Below are 11,555 nucleotides of genomic sequence, written 5' to 3'. Positions count from 1 at the left end.
AATTCAAAAAGCATTCACCGGTAGGGCGCAGTGATTAAGCATCTGAGCTCCAGAATCACCTTCTTGGTGTTCAAATTCCATGTGGATCATTGCTAGCTGGGTGATCTTGCCAAGTCATTTAAGATCTGTGGGCCTCAGTTCCTTCATAAAATGGAGATGATCATAATGCCCACCTCAGAGGATTGTATGAGGATTTGTAGAGCACTCACAAAAAGTGTCTGCCTACACAGCAAGAGTTACCTATTATTACAATTATGGTTAATTTCCAGGCAACATGATAGGCACAAGAGACACAATAATAAATAAGGCCAGGTTTCTGACCCTAGAGGAGTTTCTGGGCTAGTGAAGAAGGCAGATTCATAAGCAGAATTCCAACAAAATATGCCAAGTGCTACAACGGTTTCACCTACCCTTGGTGTGATGGGGGCAGAGGGGGAGGGGGAGCTAATTTAACCTGGGAATGCTTCTTGGAGAAGGGAATACCTGTACTGTCTTCAAGGTTGAGTACTTGGCAAAGTTCTGGGATTCTTTTAGCCAAAAAACATTTCACCCAAAATTCGAGCAAACAAAATCCTTTCCAATTGCCCGGGTTGATTTTTAAATAATAAGAAGAAACAGCCAGCAGATTAAGAGAATTTGATCTCATATCAGCTAAAACAATCCTTTTGTCCAATTTCTAGCTAGCTATTGCCCAGTGATTTATGGGAACAGATTTCAGCTGAGAAGTATTGCCTCAATAATTAAAAAAAGAAAAAAGTCACTTGGAAAACAGGTACTAAACCTCACATCTCAGAGTGCTTAAGGAAAGAAAATAATGAACAAGCTCACTTACAAGTGAGTAAATACAAAAGAACTAATGAGATGTGACCTGTGCCTGGGCCAGTAAACTGGATTCTCTTTTAAGGCAGGGATATTTCTCGCCCTCTTTGTAGCCCCAGTTCCTAAAGCAGTACGTGGGCAATAAATGTTTGATTGATTAACGTATGGGCAAGTAAAGTTGGATCACTGGCTTAAAAAAAATGAGAGTGATAAATCATCTTTGAAAGGAACATCAGAATAATTACCAACTTTTATTAACCGCTTATAACACAGTAGACTCAATACTGAGACTGCGCATGGGGTGTCACAACGTAAGCTTGGCTTTTATTCCCACTTTGCAAATATTAACTAATATTTATTGAGGGGGGCTGGCTGGTACTTTCAGGCACTGTTCTGGAAGCTGTGGACAGAGGCCCGAACCCCAGAGATAATGTACTTGATCGCATTCTAAGGAGGGAGACGAACCCTAAATAAGACAATATGATACCACCTATAATGCAATGTAAGGAAAATAATATAACACAATGTCATATAATATAAGGTAATGTAATTAACACAGCACAGTACGATACAACACAATACGGCATTGTTTCCTGTGGGCTTCCCCAGGAAACAGGCTGAGACACTGGGGGAGATGGAAGCGGGACTTGGGCAGAGGGAGAAGCTGAACCGGGTTTCGGGCTGATTGAAGGCCTCAAGCAACCGGGCAGGGAGCCCTCAGACTGGAAGGGCCTTGAGTCTAGGCATCTGGGCCTTTTTATCTCCATAGTCTTCAGATGGAAGCTGCAGGAGAAAGAATCCATGACCTTGGGCGAGGTAGCTCTCTTTAGCCAAGGGTAATTCCCAAAAGAGGACTGACAGCTGCGGGCAGATGACTGGCAACACTCCCAGCAGCTGGAGATAAGTCCTTCGGTCTTATGATGCTCTTAACTCAATGTTGGGCTCTTGTCCACTAGAATATAAGCTCCAAAAGGGCAAAGGTCTGGTTTCTCCTCTAATGGTGCCCAGGTGCCTAGAACAGAGTACCTGCAATGGGACAAGGACTTCACGGTGTCTGTTAAATTAAAAAATTAATGGTAATAAATTTTTGGATCAGGGAACATAAACCCAAACCAAAAATTTCTAAAGATCAGGTCACATTGGGATACAGGATATTGTTAAATAATTTGTGTTTATTGTTGGATACAAAACTTTAAAAAAATATGCTTATTTTAAAATCTTGGTTTCAAAATGTGATCAGTGATTTGAAAATCTGTTGATAAGTTCAGTTTAATATTTGACTTTAATGGCTATTGCTAGGGGCTGAATTGTGCCCCCTCTCCAAATTCATATGTTGAAGTGCCAGCCACCTTCCCCTCATCCCTGCTAGTAATTCAGAACGTAACCATATTTGAAGAAGAGGTGTTTAAGAGGGTTATAATTAAAGTTAGGTCTTTCGGGAGGACCTAGTCTGTTATAACTGGTGTCCTCATAAGAAGAGGAAGTTTGGACAAAGACACACACGCACGCAGGAAGACCTTGTGAAGATAGAGGGAGAAAATAGCCATCTACAAGCCCAGGAGAGAGGCCTCAGAAGAAATCGACCTCACAGACACCTCGATTTGAATTTCTAACTTCCAGACCTGTGAGGAAATACATTGCTGTTGTGTTACCCACCCAGTCTGTGGTACTTTGTTATGGTAGCCCTGGGACACTACTATATAGCTCACGTTGCTTAAAAAAAAAAAAAAGAAAAGAAAAAGAAAGAAAAGAAAAGAAAAGAAAAGAAAAGAAAAGAAAAAAGGTACCCTACAAAGGCACAAAACCCATTATGCATATACACATGGAATGAGGACCATCACCAACAAAAGACAAGAGATAGTAAGTGTCGGCAAGGATGTGGAGAAAAGCAAACCCTTGGTGCCTTATTGGTGGGAATGTAAACTGGTGCAACCACTGTAGAAAACAGTATAAAGGTTTCTCAATAAATTAAAAATAGAACTACCATATGACCTAGTAAGTCCCACTTCCGCCTATATATCCAAAGGACATGAAAACATTATGTCAACAAGATCTTGGTACTCCTATGTTCATAGCAGTGTTGTTCACAATAGCCAAGACATGGAAACAACCGAAGTATCTGTCAACAGATGGCTGGATAAAGAACATGTAGTAACTATATACATAATGTAGTACTCTTCAGCCTTTAAAAAGAAGGAAATCTTGGGATCCCTGGGTGGCGCAGCGGTTTGGCGCCTGCCTTTGGCCCAGGGCGCGATCCTGGGGACCCGGGATCGAATCCCACGTCGGGCTCCCGGTGCATGGAGCCTGCTTCTCCCTCTGCCTGTGTCTCTGCCTCTCTCTCTCTGTGTGTGACTATCGTAAATAAATAAAAAAAAAAATTTTTTAAAAAAGAAGGAAATCTTGTCATTTGTGACAAGATGGATGAACCTAGAAGGCATGTTGTTAAGTGAAACAAGCTTAGAAAGAGAAAGACAAATACTTTATGGTGACACTTTTAAATGGAATTTTTAAAAAAACTGAACTCAAAGAAACAGTAGAAAAGTGGTTGCCAGAGACTGGTGGGGGTGGGGTTGAGGGGGTAGAAATGGGGAGAGGTTGGACAAAGAGTGCAAACTTTCATTTATAACACGAATAAGATCTAATGATCTAATGTATAACGTGGTGACTATAGCTGATAATAACACTGTAGTGTATAATTGACATTTGCTAAGAGAGTAGATACAACTTGAGTGTTCACACACACACACACACACACGCGTGCGCATGCACACAGATAAATGGTAAATATGTGAGGGGGATGGATATGTCAGTTAACCTGATGAGGGAGTCCTTTCAAACTATGTACATATATCATCAAATCACCATCTTGTACATTTTTAATAACTTATGATTTTGTCAACTGTAACTCAACAAAGCTGAAATATAGTGGCTATGAGTCCACATTTTAAATAATATTTATGATAATTGGAAAAATGTTACCTTAATTCTTAAGAGATCTGAAATGATCATTTTTCCCTTGTCATGTAGCTCCTATCAGGAGAAGGCAAAAATCCACCTTCCAATACCGTGATTGTTCACCTGTGCCTACGTTAATAGTATTTTTTAATCTGTAATTTCCTCACTAGGGGCCTTTTCAAGCCACTAGTTAGTGGGCATTCATTAAGTTAAAACAAGATAATATGATCTGAAAAGCCACTTATTAGATCCTACTTCAAAATATTCTGAAAGGAGACAAAAGAATGAGGATCATGGCCTCCTTTCCATCTCCCCTTTGTGGAATTCCATTCCCAACTCAGTAAAACTTCCACACTTTGGGGCACCAGGGTTGCTCAGTGGTTGAGGGTCTGCCTTTGGCTCAGGTCATGATCCCAGGGTCCTGGGATCGAGTCCCACATCGGGCTCCCCGCAGGGAGCTTGTTTCTCCCTCTGCTTGTGTCTCTGCCTCTCTCTGTGTGTCTCTCATAAATAAATAAATAAATAAATAAATAAATAAATAAATAAATAAATAAATAAATAAATAAAATCTTTAAAAACAAAACAGAACTTCCACGCTTTTCAAGATACAAGGCCATCCGACATACAGACCCAGAAAGGGGTGCCGGAGTACCAGTCACCACCATTCTATAGATGTTGGGACAATGAATCTCCTTTTCACATTTTTAGATAAAAGTCAATAATAGTTCCAGTATTTTCTTCCCAGACCCCAGATGATGTCTTTAGCCAACCTCTGGGATATGTGAACCCCCACCTTGGAGACCAGCCAGGCTTGAGTAAAGGAAGAGAACTGGCTGTTTCTTGAATCACTTCTCAGACAAAAGCCATCTCTGCCTTGCTCTACTACGTGTAGAGTTACAGAGGCCCAGAGTGACCTGCCACTCTCAGAAATGCCTCTCAAACAACAAATGCCAGCTTTTGCACTCCTTATTCCAGGGCATTCATTCTCCTATGGGTTCTGCTCCTGATTGCCCTAAGTGTGTCCCTCCCTACCAGATACAAAATTGTGAAATCACTCAGCATTCCCTAAAGAGAATCTGGGGCTGGGTGTTATTCTTTGGTATTTGAATCTCTTAAGTTCAACTCAGAGGATGCACAATTTAGAAGCAATATAATTGAGTTTCCTTTCACCAGCCTGCCTGGGCTTGTCTGTCACTCATCAGAGCCCAGTGTCTTTGTAAAGGGCTTTAGGAACCACATCTTAATGTCACTGAGCAGATAGCGTATTAACTGTTAATTGACACAGGAAAATGTTCCAGGATTGTGTTCCTGTCTTTGTTAGGAGATGATAAGTGACTTATTATTCACCAGTGCCATTTTTTTCTTATAGTTTTCAGCGAGGTTATAATCCTAACTCCCCTCACCCCCGAGTGTTGGTGTAAGTCAAAGTGTCTCTGTTTTTGTGGCCAGATTGGTTTTATTATTAAATTATACTAATATCTTTCAGAGTTGAAATGATTTTTAAACGGATTTTCCCTTGGGGTAATGGTGTTTTATTTTGTTTTGTCTTGTTTTGTTTTTAAATCACATCAACAAAATTTCCCTTGAGGGGAATTTTCTTAGAATTTTAAAAAGACGTGATGAAAAATGTTTATTATTTGCAAAGTTATTTATATTTCTTCAAATTATCTCCCATTCTTTATTAAGATCTTTATATACAACCATGTGTAATGTTATTTTAAGCATACATACATTGTCTTGTTTTCAGCTTTTTCCAATTAAATTTATTTTTTTGTGAGGGTTGGCTGACTTGGGCACCTTTTCCTTGAGAGAAATACCTACCTCTCTAAATTGCTTTGTGGGTTAAATTATGGTAGCGAAGGTGAAATCACAAATCACCCACAAAATGAGGGGAACAGGCTTATATTTGAGTTTAATGTGCATGTAGGAACAGAGCCCACAAAACTGTAATTTAAATAATAATTAATTCCCTCACTGTTTTTGAAACAATCCATTTAGCCATTTTAATGTCAATGCCTGCAAGTGAAATTGCTCAACACATTTGCTATATTCATAAATTGTATCCCACTTGCTTCTGAAAAGGATACAAAGTAACTAAAATTTGTCATCTTCTTATTAATCTGTCAATAAAAATGGGAAGAAAAAAACTTACATTTATGCAATGAATTACCACTAAAAGATGTCTTATTCACTTATAGTGAGTCTATTCACTTATTCACCTGTTACAGACCTTATAAGGTTGATAGCTATCATATATGCTTTACAGATGAGAAGATAATTGAGCTTCAGAGAGGCCACAGTTTCAGGTAGATCTGTTTTCACCTTCTAGATGCAACATTCTTTCCAAGATAGTGGAGTCTGGACCCACTGCTCACCAGGAAGAGTTGCATTCTAGGGTTTTCTTATTGTTGCTTATTTTTGTGAGTCTAATAGGTTTTCAAATATGCTTTTTACATTTCGTTATTTGCAAACAAGCCTGTATAATTTGCCACATGCGAGTCTACTGCACTTTCTATTATGCAAACTGTCTATTCACACTCTTTGAATGCACAGGAAGTAGAGTCTTTCACCACATCCTCTTTAGCCTGCATCTCTGGCCTTATAGTAAACACAAAATATTTTGCATTCTCTATCATGTTCAGCTCCCTGGCAATTATCTCCCAACGAGATTAAGTTGTTGGAAAAGATCTTTCTCACAAGCCTAAGATGTTTGACAAATTTATGGGAACCAAAGCAATAGACAACTGTGCCCTGTGCCCTGAAAACCCAGGATCAGTGACCCCAAGGGTTTGACTCCTTAGGAAGCAGAATGCTTCTGTCTCTACAGACCGAGCCAAAGTCCACCGGGTTAGTTCCATTTCTGACCACTCTGGCACTGCTCTGGATCCCCAAACAGGTTTCCCACATGTCTTTCAGAGAGGGAATTTCCTAGAACCACAGCTGACCTCCACTACCCCCAGAGTGTCCACACTCTCGGGGTTTGTCTGGAGCCCATCTGGCCTTGGAGATTGGGGAAAGGGGATGGTGGTCAGTTCCCCAGGGCTTTCATTCCATACTGTCTGATTCAGGGAGGGACTTTTTTTGTTTGCTCCCAAACCTGCGAGCCGTGCCAACTTCCACTTTGAAGCAGTTGGGGAAAGTGATGCTTCCCAAAGGCAAAAGAAGGAAAGGCTGTATCAAGAAAATATCGCTCTTTTTAAACTCCTGACCTGATTAAACATTTGGAAGAACAAAAACTGTTGACAGTCTTAAATATGTTGAGTACAATAAGCCAAAATTCATTCTCAAAACTGAGTCTTGACTATCTAACTTAAATGATTTGGTCATTAGCTTTTGGAAAGGCCAACATGAACAATTGCATGTCTGTAGTTCACTGAGTCCCAGAAGGAAACAAAGAATTGTTTCAGCAAAAGAAGTTAGCTTTGTAGACCAACATATTTCTATCACTGGAAATTTCTAGCATCATCATCATCATCATCATCATAAATTATTTCTTGTTTTTAAAGATTTTATTTATTTATTTATTTATTCATTCATTCATTCATTCATTCATCTAGAACACAAGCAGGGGGAAGGAGCACAGGGAGAGGGAGAGAGAGAATCCCAAGCAGACTCCTCACTGAGTGCAGAGCCCCACACGGGGTTTGATCTCATGACCCTGAGATCATGACCTGAGCTGAAATCAAAAGTCAGACGTTTAACCGACTGAGCCAAATAGGCGCCCCACGATAAATTATTGCTTAAGTGATATTGGCATATTACCAATACATTGTTCATGTGCTGCTATGTGTCATCTCATCTGACTTTTATAGGAAGTGTCAGGGAAAATATTATCGATTCCTCTCCACTCTTTTAAATGAAAAAGCAAGGATTTAGAAAGCTTGGATGGTTTGCCCAAGGTCACAAGCTAGGCAGGTACAAGACTACAAGCCAATTATATTACTCTTATGGTGGTATTACAGCTTACTTCTTTAGACATAGTTTTCTTGTCAATTTAGTGCCCTTTCTTTCTTTCTTTCTTTCTTTCTTTTTTCCTTTCTTTTTTTCTTTCTTGCGATTCTCATTGATAGCTCTTTTTTACATTTTTTTGTTTCATCATCTATTAACACCATTTTGCCTTGCTAATAGCACTAGTGAAAAGCACTCATATTGGTTAAATAAACAAATAATTTGATTCTAAACCCAAGAGCACAGTCATAATTGATGAATATGATGTGATTACACGAGAGTTTTAGGTGGTCAATGCACACGAAGCAAACATATTCATCACTGCTATTTGAATTAAGCATGAAGTACGAAGGGACCAGGTTTTCTGCTTTCATTGTCATAGCTCTGTTTTTAAAGTTTTCCCTGTCTTGCTCTCAATGCTTTTAAGCTACACTTTGCTGCTTTTTTTCCATTTCTATGTGAAAACTTAAAGAAAAAACAAAGTCATATGGAGTCTTTCCACCCTGGAAATTAGAGCAATTTTGTTCCATCCTCTAGCATTCAAATTGTGTTCCTTCCTGTTTAAGTTGGATGACTTTTCACTTAGAGGAACTGAGTGTATTCCACTGAGTTCTTCCCCTGCATTCTCCACCATGTGTGGTCAATTAAATCCCAGCAGCATAGAGAGTTTTCACTTAAACTAGTGCACTTCCTGGGAAACAGCGGGGTTTACATTCAGTTTCTAAATATTGTTGGATCTTGATGGGGACAATTTCTTCTCAACAGCCTCAGCACAGGACATATCAAGTTAGGCGTGACCTCACCTCCATCTAATTTGGCAGCAAACTACTCTTTTAAGAAACTTCACTGTTTTCATTAAAGGTCTCAATTGTTCCTACTCATCATAGGATTGTCTTTATTTTCTATACATGCTTTCATGCAAATATGCACCTGGATTTTAGAGTGGATGCACCATCCAAAACCTACATAAAATTACCTTGAGAAAAAAAAAAAAGAACACAAAACAGATGCCTGGAAGGCAATGATGACAAAAATGATGAAAGCTAAATGTAAAAGAGATTTTTGCACTTATTTTAGTGGAGGTTTTGTTGGTTTAGTGGCCATAGTAGTGCTGGTAAGTGTAAAGATGTCAGAATCAACTTTTAAACTATGACAGAGCAGTGCAACGCTTTGTGGTTGTTTTTGGAAAGTGCTCCTTAAATCTGGTCATTGAAAGTATTTTCTTTTGGTTTTAGACATGTATTTAAACGTACCTGAAATAAACTAATCGTTGTTAGGTTATACAAAGAAGAAGAAGGCATGTAATTTATAGTGGAGAAGGATTTTTAAAATGTTCTTAAAAAACTATGTTAACATGGGTTTCTCCCTGACTATACATAGCCATTCATCCTGGAGATATTAATTAGCATCTAATAATTGCTAACAAATTTAAGTATAAATTAGCTTTCAGGAAATATCTCCCTATTTAAAAGAGCAAACTGTATTCTAGATTTTGGAAGGGTTTTAATATTTACACTTAAATATATTTCATTTTAAATAAATTTCATTTTATTTGTTCCTTCTTATTTTTCTGTTTTTATGCAGAAAAGTTATGCTCATTATACTCCAGAGTCTGTGATTTTCAGCTGCTGCAGCAAACAACCACCAAGTAACACTTTATCTTATATGTATGCATTTTCAAGTAAAATTATTGTTCTGTTAAAATCATGTAATCCCAGTAAACCTTCACTCTAAAGTGTTTTTGTTAAGAAAGGTGTTTTGCACCTGGCTTAAAATGGCAAGAACAAAGCCAAAATAGGAGAAACATCAGCTTGTTACATAATTAAAAAAAAATTACTCAGCTCAATTACAGTTGCATGTGCTCCCACACTTAAGTTAAAAATCTTTTAAATAAAAAATTTCAAATTTGGACTGATATTCCCAAGCAATGTCAGAGCCGGTGTGTGTGTGTGGGGGGGGGGGTTACTCCATCTTACAATGACTGAAACACAAAAGAAATGTCTTCAATACTGCTGATCTGAAAATAGTCTTTGCAGAATAAACGTTTTTTTTGCAAGGAGCTGAAAAGAATAGGCTTTTTTTTTTCCCTTAAAATCAGGCTTTTGAAAGCCCCTATTGCTTGCTATGGTCCAGCAGCATTGGCATTTGGCATTCCATCTGTTCCTCAATTAGGCCTAGCTAGGCATTCACAAAGTCATCCTCTCTTCCTTGGATACCCCTACCCCTTCTGCTTACCCAACCGATCTGGGACCTTCTCTTTCCTCAAGTGTAAACATCATCTTGTCCAGACATCTTCCCATACCAATCAGTCCAAAGTAGGTTCCTGGTTAGTCTCTGCAATAACACTTTTTCTTCACTGTACTTGACATAATGTATGCATACAACACCTCATCAAATTTAGAATGCCAGCAATTGTTAGACATGCCACTGTATTCCATATCACAAAGGGGGGGGAAGGTGCTAATTAAGCTATGACACTCTCTCGATTTTAGGATATTTCCTGATGTCAGAATATATTAAAAGATAGAGGAAAAAATGTGTGCCTTAGAATTGATGGGACATCATCTATGTGCATATAGATCTGTGTCTCTCTGTGGTCAAAAGTGTGACAATCAAGGGCAAGAACCATTTCTGTATTGTTTACTCTGCAGGCCTAGCAACCAGCACATTGTCTAGCACATCGTCCATGTTTAATGAATAAGTAAGTAGATGGCCAGATGGCCACGAAGATAGTTCGTTGTAAAATAACATGTTATGTGAGAAGGTCGGATTCTCATTCACATGTCCATTTTTTTTCACACTCGGAAATGTGACCTTAAATCATGATAGTAAAAGGTAAGAAATAGGAAATAAAAGGATTTCCCAGAACCACTCCTCTTCACAAACAATAACCTTTTATAACATGGACCTAAAGTCTACCCATGTTTACCTCTAGTTCAACTCACTTCGTAAACTTTTTGAATCTGATATCAAAAGGGATCAGAAGGGTCATGTGGTACAACTCCAGTTAATTTCTGGAACCACATACCACCCCATTTGTACAAAAGGAAGATTAAATTAGACAATCTCTACCATCCCTCTGATCTATTAGACACTCAGTGGTGGAGAATTTAATATCTTACAGTGTGTACGTTCACTATCTAGTTGACGTTGTCTGCGTTGTCTTAAAAAACTGAAGAAGAAAAGATTATTCGGCCAGCCAATATTTAAACTCACATTGGCCTGTAGATCTATTTTTTCATATTAGCTACATTTTCTTTTTTCTTTCTTTCTTTTTTTTTTTTTAGCTACATTTTCTTAATTACTGGGGCATGTTTTACCTGGGAAGTGAACATCCGATGCTACTGTAGCCCCAGAGCAATTCTCCACAGAAGCTGAAAAGAAGTCTAAACACCTATTTTAGCTTATAGCATTATTGCCTTAGCAAAATAAAAATGCTCTTGGTGAAAATCCAGCTCTTACTGAAACTATCATTAATGTTCTTTAGGTTTTACTACATATAGGTATAAAAATACATATTAATAGGAGATCAAGTAAATTGTAGTAACAGCAGAAGGTGTGTGTTTTGGCATCCTCTGTAATGATGTATTAATTGCTCTGTGGTGGTATGCCTCTCTTTCTCCTTATTTTCAGTCCATAAACCATGACCTCAGCTGATCTAGGACAGTAACAGAGGCAATGCCTTGCTAACATAATGAGGACAGCACCAATGAAGTTGCCTGGAAAAGATTCCAGGTTACTGGACCGGTTCGACTTAATGCTAATTTGGGCATAGAATTATCTTTTTAAAGCTCTTCAGTATTCTTAGCTGAAAGGCAAGATGACAAGTA

The sequence above is a fragment of the Nyctereutes procyonoides genome, unplaced genomic scaffold (genome assembly GCF_905146905.1).
Source record: "Nyctereutes procyonoides isolate TBG_1078 unplaced genomic scaffold, NYPRO_anot_genome, whole genome shotgun sequence".
Taxonomy (NCBI): domain Eukaryota; kingdom Metazoa; phylum Chordata; class Mammalia; order Carnivora; family Canidae; genus Nyctereutes; species Nyctereutes procyonoides.
This window is presented reverse-complemented; position numbering follows the sequence as displayed.